The 10,584-nt window shown below is 34.1% G+C and overlaps 1 long non-coding RNA gene across 1 annotated transcript; it reads right to left on the bottom strand.

Annotated features, from left to right (window-relative positions):
* Window positions 1-2,229: 2,229 nt before the first annotated feature.
* LOC149797661 (uncharacterized) lies at window positions 2,230-9,671 on the bottom strand. The gene is made up of 2 exons (XR_016421548.1): window positions 9,509-9,671; window positions 2,230-4,938 (listed from the first exon to the last, which is right to left on the bottom strand). It is a non-coding gene; the product is annotated as an uncharacterized LOC149797661 (long non-coding RNA).
* Between the last annotated feature and the right edge of the window lie 913 nt (window positions 9,672-10,584).

Raw genomic sequence — 10,584 nt, 5'->3', positions numbered from 1 at the left:
GTTAATTGTGACTTTCTTTTTAGTTGTATGATCTCTGTCGTGTGTAATACATGGAAAATCCCAAAGGTAGCCGACATAAAAAGAAGAAAAACCCCAAATTGTTTCACTATGCAAATAACTTTACGTTTCCGTATACATTTGTTTCTATGCATTGCTTTCAACACTTTTATGGGAATTTTTAAAATCTAAAATCAAACGTACTATTAGTTGAAAAACTGAGCTGATAATAGTAATAGGAAAACTTGACCCCACCTAAATCATTAGTAAGCTTTGAAATATATAATGAATTACTGACATGCTACGCTTGACTGGTCGCTCTCAAACAAAGTGCGGTATTTGAATGGCTGCGAAACTCGATATTTGAGACTTGGGGTCTAACATTGTCAAAGACAGCAACTTAAACTTTCACTGCAGTTTTAATTATACCAGTTATTAACTTCCGAAAGAAGAAAAGTTGATGGGCTACTGTCATAACAGATAACATTTAAAACGTCATCGTAGTAATAAAAAACGAATAAATCCTCGAAGGACCAGTGTTTTGTATTTGCAACAAGGGTATACATATTTGTCATTTAAGTACTTGATGTAAGTCCGTCAAAATCAGAAATTCTTGATAACATTGCAAAATAATAATCTTATTCGAAACTCTCAGTTTCAAGATTGTCATTAAATACTAAGAGAGAGAGAGAGAGAGAGAGAGAGAGAGAGAGAGAGAGAGAGAGAGAGAGAAAAGAGGGAGAGAGTACTAGTTTGCAAATTCAATTTAAACGATTTAGTGTGTATTTTAATAACTGATATCAATTGGCAAATTTTGTTTCAACCTGAAACCTAAGTATTGCACAAGAGAGGCGTTCGAACAAAACCCCAAAATATAGCTTATTGGAAATGAAAACTCTTAATTTTGACATTAATTTACTTTTGTTCAACAGCCGTATCTGGTATATAAGTACGTCGAACGGTCAACTACCGACGGTATTATTAACTTTTGATATCAGATAAAAATGTTTGTAATTAGACATTTTAAGCACGGTGTTTAATTTTGTCGTGTAAAATGTTATAATGATTTCGTAATTACAAAATATCCTTGTCTGTAGTAATTAATATTCATGCAGATTACATTTGGTATTTACACCAGCAGGACCAGACAAATGTGAGAAGAAATTAATACAATCTGTTTGAAATGAATTATTAAGAGATAACATATTAAATTAATGCAATCTGTTTGAAATGAATTAGCAAGAGATAACATATTAAATTTATGCAATTTGTTTGAAATGAATTAGCAAGAGATAACATATTAAATTAATGCAATCTGTTTGAAATGAATTAGCAAGAGATAACATTAAATTAATGCAATCTGTTTGAAATGAATTAGTAAGAGATAACACATTAAATTAATGTAAAATATTGAATAAATGCATCCAGTTAACACATACATTATCATGCATGACTTCTTTTTCCTTGAAACAATCAAAGAAGTTAATACATACACAATACATTGACATAAAGCTGAATTGTCCAAGCAATTTTATGTAGTGCTATGTTTCAACAGAGGCGAATTTAGAAATAAAAGAGCATTGGTACATAGAGCTAAATAGTCACTGCAGCAAACCGGAACAATGGTCATTCTTGTAAAGCTTTCATGGGGATATTAAGAATGGTTTTGATTTTTAAGCATTTCTTTAATCGTAACTACATAAGTGATTTCAGCACGAAATATAATATTCAAGCTTTTTGTTAACCCAGTGCATATGTTTGGAGTATTGTTTTTTATTTAAAAAGAAAATGACTAAGCACCGGTAACCTAAAATTACACGCAGCCTTCATACAATTTACAACGTGTTTGATAAAGTATTGACACTACTTATTAGCCATGAATTCCCTATGACTATTGTATACGATCTACGTAACTACATCATTACATGTATGTATGTATGTATGTATGTATGTATGTATGTATGTATGTATGTATGTATGTATGTTTGTATGTATGCATGCATGTATGTATGTATGTATGTTTTTTTTTTATTAAAAAAAACGTAATAGGTTGACCATTAGGTCAGGGAACCATCCCAAGTTCGCCTTACAATCAAACATTTCTGGCTATCAGATAATCTAGTGATAATAAATATAATCTACAGATAAAGAAAACACACATACACGCATGCACACATGCATACGGCACACGATCTAGATGAGAGGGACTTTGTGATATTCCAGTATTTTTATTATGTTAACCATCAGGTCAGATACAAGTTACATGTTCATTATTGAGGTCCATTTTTGAAGAAATTGGTCCTCTTTTGTATTTACCGTTACAGTATATTTTTCAATGTTCTTATGCATTGCAACTATCTGCTTAAAAGCAAAACTAGAAGGATTTTTCATATTGAATCTGCAAGTATAAATATAATATCTTCCAAAATAAGCAAAAAATTACACAAGCTATCCAGTTGTTCACTTCTAAAAAATGTTTCTTTTTTGGACAAATGTACAATATTTGGACAAAAAGGTGCACAAAGTTCAATTAAACGGTACCAAAACTGTGAAGCATTATTACAATCATAGAAGAGATGCTCAATAATTTCATTTTCACTCTTACAGAAAGTACATTTGTTGTTAATTCTTTTCAGAAAATCATTAGTAGCGATTATTCGATGGATTAATTTAAAGTTAAAAGAGACCAACTTGGCATCCTTGGTACAGCACTTCGTCCGGCTGTAAATCTCAGACCACTCCTCACTACTTATATATTTATTAAAAATTTGCATCCATTTGTCTTGCTTAACGGTGTGTTGCCTTTTAGCTTTTTTTTAAAAAAAAGATCTTTGTAAACAACTTGAGTGAATTTTGTTTCTGAAAGTTCATTATTTTATCTTCCAGCTTATCAACATTATTATGTACTAAATGTTTTTTTTTATAATTTTTATGGCGTGTTTCCATGCTTTTAGAATTTTGGATATTAAGGAGAAGTATTTCAAGAAATCATCGCTCCTTGTCTTTTGTTTTATTATTTCAAAAGGTATTAAAATGCCGCGATCATCTACTAGATCATTCAGAATTTCAAAACTGGCTTCTGTCCAGGATTTATGTTGATATAACATTTTAGGGGCAACAAAATTTAAAATACTCATGGACAGATACGTTTTTGGAATTTGCGGTTCCTCTTTCCAGTTAGATATTGCCAAAATTACATCTCTCCAAACGGTTTTTAATGAACATACTAAATTCTTCTAATTTCTTTCTCCGTAAATTCCAAATATCCTTTTTATTTCTGAGTATAGTTGTATTGAATAAGTTCTGCCACGTTCCATTTTCCTTTTCCAGCAATCTTTTAACCCATCTTATCTTAATATATCTAATGAACGAAAATATGTTTATCATACAAATTTAAATGATGTGCGATTTAGTTTTGCTTCAACTTTTGAGGATGGCATTGGAAGTGCTGAAAAAAGATGTATGATAATGGGCAGATCAAGAGTTTTTACAACAATTACCTTACCAAATATTGACAGATGTCTTTGACTCCAGGTTGACAGTATTCTTTTTGCCTTTGTTAGTTTTTTAATATAATTATCTTCCACCATTTGTTGTAAATCTGGAGAAAAATCTATGCCAAGGAGTGTAAAGTTATAAGAGGACCAAATTAGGCCCATTTCGGAACATATTCTTTCCATAAAAAATTTCCTGTTTCCAATGCAAATAGCTTTGATTTTTGTCATGTTAAATTGAACAAAATGTGGATGTACGGGGACTGATCTTTGACATCAGTAAATATAAATTAGGTCAGTATGCCGATGACGCTTTTAATTCTTCTTGATGGATCTCATCCTTCTCTTAAAGCAGCTATGAATATCTTCCAAGTTATTTTCTAAAAGATCAGTCCCCGTACATCAACATTTTGCTTTAAAGCTATAGCTAAAATTTCAACCCAAATGATTAATAAATAAGGTGCAAGGGGATCTCGTTGACGACATCCACTTTCAAGTTTAGAAAAAGATAACATATGCCCATCATTTATAACACAACTTTTAGAGGCATCATAAAACAGTTTAAACCATCAAAGTTAAAAGATTGTAAACCTTCTTCTACAAAGGTCCAGTTAATTGAGTCAAAGGATTTTTCAAAGTCTATTAACAATAATAAACCATATCTGTTTTTATTGTCAAGTTTGTCCATTATATCATATAATAGCCTGGTATTTTCTCCATTGAATCTACCCATCATATATCCTTTTTGAGTATCATTGATTATTGATGGAAGAACCTTTTCAATTATAGCTACAATGGCTCCAGAAGCAATCATATAGTCAATATTTAAAAGTGACATAGGTCTCCATTTTTAAAAAATATATTCTGTCTTTTTCTTCCTTTGGTAGACATGTGATCACTCTCTGAGTCTGAAAATCTGAAAGTTTTCCTTCAGTGTATCAGTACTTTGTTGATCTGCATATAAATCCCCCAAGAGACTTCCAAAAGAATTTATAGAACTCTACAGTGAATCCATCTGAGCCAGGAATTATTCCATTTTCCATCCGTTTTAGAGACATACCGAATTCATTCATTGTAAGCAGACCGTCGCATGATTCTCATACCTCTTGACTAAGTTTAATACTGTGATTAAAAAATCTATTTCGAGTTTCTTGAGTAGCCTCATCATCAAGCTGAGCAATTCTACTTTTGTACAATTCCATATAAAACTGTTTTTGAGCTTCTAAAATAAATATTTGGTCAGATACATTTGTTCTGTCAGGTTTAATGTGATGGTCGTAAAGAAATGTGTCAAATTTATCATTTTGATTCCCCTGATTTCAAGGCAAATTGGCGGAGTCTGAAGATGCATCAGCCAGCATAACTGAACACACGAGTCCACGTAGTCCTTGCAGAAGTCCATATGCTTTCCATGTTTCACCTTCATGTCATGATTCACCAATAAATTCTGGAATGAATGAAAAGCGTTCATGAATGACAAACTGCAATGGTTAACATTTTTTCACGACAAACATTTAAGCATTAAATCGCTTTAGTTTCCTAACTTCGACAGCGCGTCCGTTAAGGGGTATCCTGTTTCCTTGTAATAAACTATTACTGACAGTGAGAGCAATGCGATCAAAATATGAAAACCAACAAGGCTTGCTAAAATAATTCAAAAATTTTATCTCCTCTTTCTACCTTTTATTAGCAGCACCCTAACAAAAGATGTATACTGCGTTTGGGACGGAAATTTACAAACCTAAGAAACTATTCATATTATAATCTAGATGATTCATTCTGATCGTCCGATTCAGTTTAAGCTTTGTTTTGCGATATGTACCACCGAAAGTAACCAAAGTGAGTATAAGGCATATATACAGTCCTGTAGGTGGCAAGAAAATTACCACCCCACCCCTCAATTAACCCATAATTAACCCGCACCCGTCAATTACCGTCTGGTTAATTACCACCCGTGCAAATTACCCACTGGAAAGTACATACATCACATGTTTATTCCACTGTATAAAAGAAGTAAATACTAAGAATAAATGGGTAAATCAAGAAGTAAGGCGTTGCATGCGAAGTTCTTACGAAAATTATAATAAGATGTCTTCGTGTGAGAAATGTGCTTTAACGAAGCAAAAACAGATACTGCTATACAATATACTACATTAAAACGACGGGGATCCCGAGTGGCCGAGTGGTCTAAAGCGCTCTCCGTTACGGATCACTACCATCTCACCTCTGTCTGTGTGGGTTCGAGTCTCGGATTCGGCTAATGTGGGTATGTGAGAAATCTTGCCAGTAGCTTCTCGTGGGCCGGTGGTTCTTTCCGGGGTTTTCCCGGGTTCTTCCTCCACCATTAATACTGGCCGCCATGTATAGCATATCGTGTGCTGAAAAATATCGTTAAACCCTACAACAACAACAACAGCAACAACAACAACAAACTTAAAACGACAGATGTTATGACCTTAATTAAATGACTAGCATCCTTATAATTTGAATCAGTTCCAAAACTTTATAACTGTCCAGGTATTATGTCTTTAATCCGCTACTCTATGACTAAAACACGCTCCTATACAATATAGTTTGCATGGGTGGCGCACCATATTAATAACAAGAAATATATAGCATTTTTATATTATTTCCCATTGTGTCAACGGTAGTTGTCAGAAAACGTTAAGATGCATTAAAATTCAATTTGGTCCACACCTTGTGCATACGAACATGTGTACCAAATATGACCAACGTTTAGCTGATTAAGGATAACAACAATTTTTAAGTGAGAACTAAATGTATAATAATTAGCAGAGGCTATCATTGCAACATAACTAATAAATAATTGTTGTAAATTACATTTCAGTTATCCTATGCTCCTAAGTATCACTCAGTTTGCATTTTTAAAGTTTCACATTCCTAAATCCTTTTCCTTTCAATCCAAATTGTTTTGTTTAAGTTGTTACAAACGTATTCGATATTCTATTATATAGTTTAATCAGCTTTATAAATTATGTCTCAAGTGGGAACTTAATTCACACTATTAAAAACGACTACTAGGTAGGGCTACTAAAAGTATAAGTTGTCTGCAACTCCACGCAGGAAATCAATCCTGCTACGTTGATCATTTTTCGAATTACACCAAAATAGGCAAACGTTAACATCAGCGTAGCGTTTTCTAGATTTCTGTTGATGACCTGCCAAAGTTTGCATAATATAAACTTGCTGCAGGGATTGTTCACGTTTGATGCAATATATAAATTCTCATATGGCTGGATGTTAACTACCAATATTAGCTTGGAAGCTGTGGTGCCAGCTGGTAACTGGATTTATATTGCTATTCAAATTTTGATCCGTTGAATCAACTCTATTTGTTGCTTGTGTCTTGCCAGTACGTAAGGCATATATACATGGCAAGGATCGACCATCAACTAATCCATGAATTGTAAAGAGTTATGTTCAACTTTGCTTAGCATGCAGCTACATTACACATCTTTTCACATTCAAATGACACAACAAAGCTATTTTTTTTAAACTTCACATATATGTGGCCTTCATATAGTAATTTATCCTTTCCTCTTTCAGACTTCACAACTTCCATTGCTTTGAACTATATGTTACCAACACCTTACGGATATAATTTTTCAAATACTTGTTTTCTTAAGAATTTATAAAGCAGCATAATTGTTTTACTATTGATTCAATTTAGCCAGGTCACTTGAGGCTTTAAACATAAGACAACAAAAGCCACAAAGCTTGATTAACTAGACAATTCTCGAATTCTGTGAATATGAGATAAGAGGCTGCGATGTTAATCACGTAAGAGTAGCTTAATCATCATGACCCGTTAAGTATTATTTTTACAACGGCATTATACATAGAGTGGGCGGATTAAATACATAATACATGGGCAAGTAAAGAGTTTGGACTATATCCAAATTATTGGAAATCTCGCCACTTAATTAAGGTAATAAATAGTGTTGTTTACAGCTAATATATTGCATTACCTGCGTAAGTGGAGAACTTTAGAACTTGTCCAAATTATAAGAAAGACCACCGCTTAATTAAGGTCATAAAAACTGTTGTTAATGGATAACTTTTTGAATAGTAGCAATCGATTGTGTTTGACACCTGAACCTATTTGTTATAACTCTTCCACTTTCTCACATGAAAGCATAGTCTTTTTATAAATATCCGTACGGTCGTCCCATGTACCGTTCTTACTTCTGGTTTTACCGATTTATTCAGTATGTGCTTCTTTTATACAGGGGGACTAACCATGTCATAGTCGTAGTTGTCCAGCATATATTTGACACGGGTAGTAATTGATAAGAGGTGATTTACCGGGAAATATATGACTGGAAGGCAAGTGACGCGAACAGTAGTCGACCGAGGCGGTGGGGTGCGGCTTGAGTGTGGTAAATTAAGGGGGGGGGGTAATTTGTCATAGAACCAGTCCAGGGACATTTGTAACAATTACGGGTCACAGGGAAGGCGTGTGCAAAATTCCTGGTAAATCTAGTCAGAATTGCATCATAAAGCCGACAAGAGAAAGGCTTAGGTGTAGATTTAACGGTACGTATATACGCATCACATGTTACATAAACTGGTTGAACATGATTGGCCACGTGTACCTACACTTGGAAAGTTCAACTGAACTAGCTATCAGACAGCACATACCCATTGCAACTTCGCCAATACCCTATATATACAAACGAGAGAGAGAGAGAGAGAGAGAGAGAGAGAGAGAGAGGCGGGGGGGGGGGGGGGGGGTTGCGGCGGGAGTTAAAGAGTGTAATGATTGCTTAGTTTGGTTCAATTCGGTGCATGTCAGTTGGAAGCAGTTTCAAACCGTTAATCAAAAAGCCAAAACATACATTAGTTGCAAAATAAATTAATAACTTTACCCTATTTCCTTTCACTAGATCGAATGAACCATCATCACGATAAAGAGGAGAGTTAAGATGAAAAAAGTTCTTTGTTGTTTTTTATGGGGACGTATGTAGAGACAGTAATCTATTCTGAGTTAATAGAGGTTTAGTGAGGTCATTCAAAATAGGTTTAAAGATCATATAGATCTTGAATACGAAAATAAATCTGTATGAAAATCAAAGAACAACGACAGCGCGTGCATGCATTCAGTGACTCAGTTAGGCTAAGATGTTTCCAAAGTTGATCGATTGCTTTAAAATTTGATAAATTAAATGATATGCAAAGAAAAGCTCGCATTTTCCACAGTGATAGACACAAGACATAATTTGTATGGAAGGCAGCGATTTTATCTTGTATATTTTTACATAAAGGTCTTAGCAAGTTTTTAGATCTAATAACGCGTAAGATATCCTATTTTAACCCGGCTTACCAGTTCAATTGGATACTAAATCTTATATCTAGACATCCCCAGCATGCCGCCATGAATTGGTAGCATAGCAATAACTGTTAATATACCTATATAAATGACCCCTCAGTTATGTCTGTCTGTCTGCATGTATGTGTCTCCGTCCGTCTGTCTGCCTCAGAAACGCACAATTCCCATGCGATGTGATGCCCAAATTAAACTGTTAGTATTGCATTTAACTGGTACTGTCTACATTATTCTTAGTCTGAATAAATACCAAGTAGTGTTATTAAATAGAGGAGTTTAACAAAATACTTGTTACATTTGCTGTATTTTACTGAATGATTGTTAATTTGGCTATACCTGTTTAAATACTGAATTGTCATTTTAGCTTTTATTGAATTATTATTCATATTTGAAAACAGTGGTTAAACTTTAGGGTCACCACTAAACCGACACTCTAAAAGATGACTGTCATCTGACTTTATTCAATAAAATTACAGAACAAGAAGTCTTAATAGATGACCGTGTCATGTGGCTATATGGAAAAATATATTTATACAGAACAAAGTTTAATAGATGCCTGTGTCATCTTTCTAAATGAAAAAAAAAAGTTCAGAACCAGCATTCAAAGAAATGGTTATATCTTCCGATTGAAATAAGTCTGTTATTTTTTAAAATATTTTTTGTGCTTTACCTTTGCAAGACGTCTGGCTGTCGAATCTCCACTTAACTGTGTAGCCTCACTAACACAGTTCATGGCGTATTGAGTGAGCTGCTCCACTTCCTCAGATGTCTACAATATGTTTATACCGATTCTAATTAGATGAATAAACGTGAATACGTAATCACGACATAAGCATGTGCCTTCATTCTGCAATTTATGCGTCGTGCAAACAATATAATTTCACAGTGTACGCATGCATGGAAGTCTACAAGTTATGAAGAGTCATCTCCCTTACTTTAGTAATATACGTATGGCGGTACACGTAAGATGTAACTATTAATGGAAAGCAATTCGTACAAAATAAAAGATAAAAAATAGAAACGATTCTTTTCACAAGATTGTGATGAATCAAGATTATAGGAATTAATAAATGAAAACAATATAGCAAATGAAAATGTTAAAAGAGTGCCAATGAAAATAAATACAACGAGACGATAATATAAAAAGATGGAAAGCATTGCTAAAAAAAGTAAACATAACACACACTCGCAATAAATAGTATATAATCAAACAAATATGTTGATCACGTTAATAATATCAACCGGAATTCTGAAACAAAACGAAAACTAAATAAACTATCCCATGATGAATATTCCAGAGGACCATTTTCACGTGGGGAATGCTCGACAGATCCATTTTCACTTGGTATTGCCGTCGACACATCCATTATCAAATGGTGAATACCCGACATCGTGTGTGTGTTTGTGTGTGTTGCTTTGCATTTTTAAAATAGCGTTTACATTTTTTAAAGTCATATCACTACCATGTCGGCAGTGTATCAGTTGTATAGTAATGTTTAGCACTGGGGCATCATGCTGCAAACAAGCAGCATCATGTCCCACCCAGTCACACTATCCTGACACCGTGCCTAACAGTCCTAACGCCGACCTCTTAATGCTGAGCGACTAGCGAGGCAGCTGTTAGTACCATTTGTTTTGAAAAAAAAGTCTTTGGTATGACTCGGCAGGGGTTCGAACCCGCAACCTCTCGCATTCAAGTCGAACATTCTAATCACTTACGCCACCGGAGTGGATGAATACACGACA

Source organism: Sinohyriopsis cumingii, chromosome 6, assembly GCF_028554795.1.
Source record: "Sinohyriopsis cumingii isolate HCF-2022 chromosome 6, ASM2855479v2, whole genome shotgun sequence".
NCBI classification, from domain to species: Eukaryota; Metazoa; Mollusca; class Bivalvia; order Unionida; family Unionidae; genus Sinohyriopsis; species Sinohyriopsis cumingii.
Note: the sequence above shows the minus strand (reverse complement) of the source record. Positions and strands in the feature narration are given on the sequence as shown.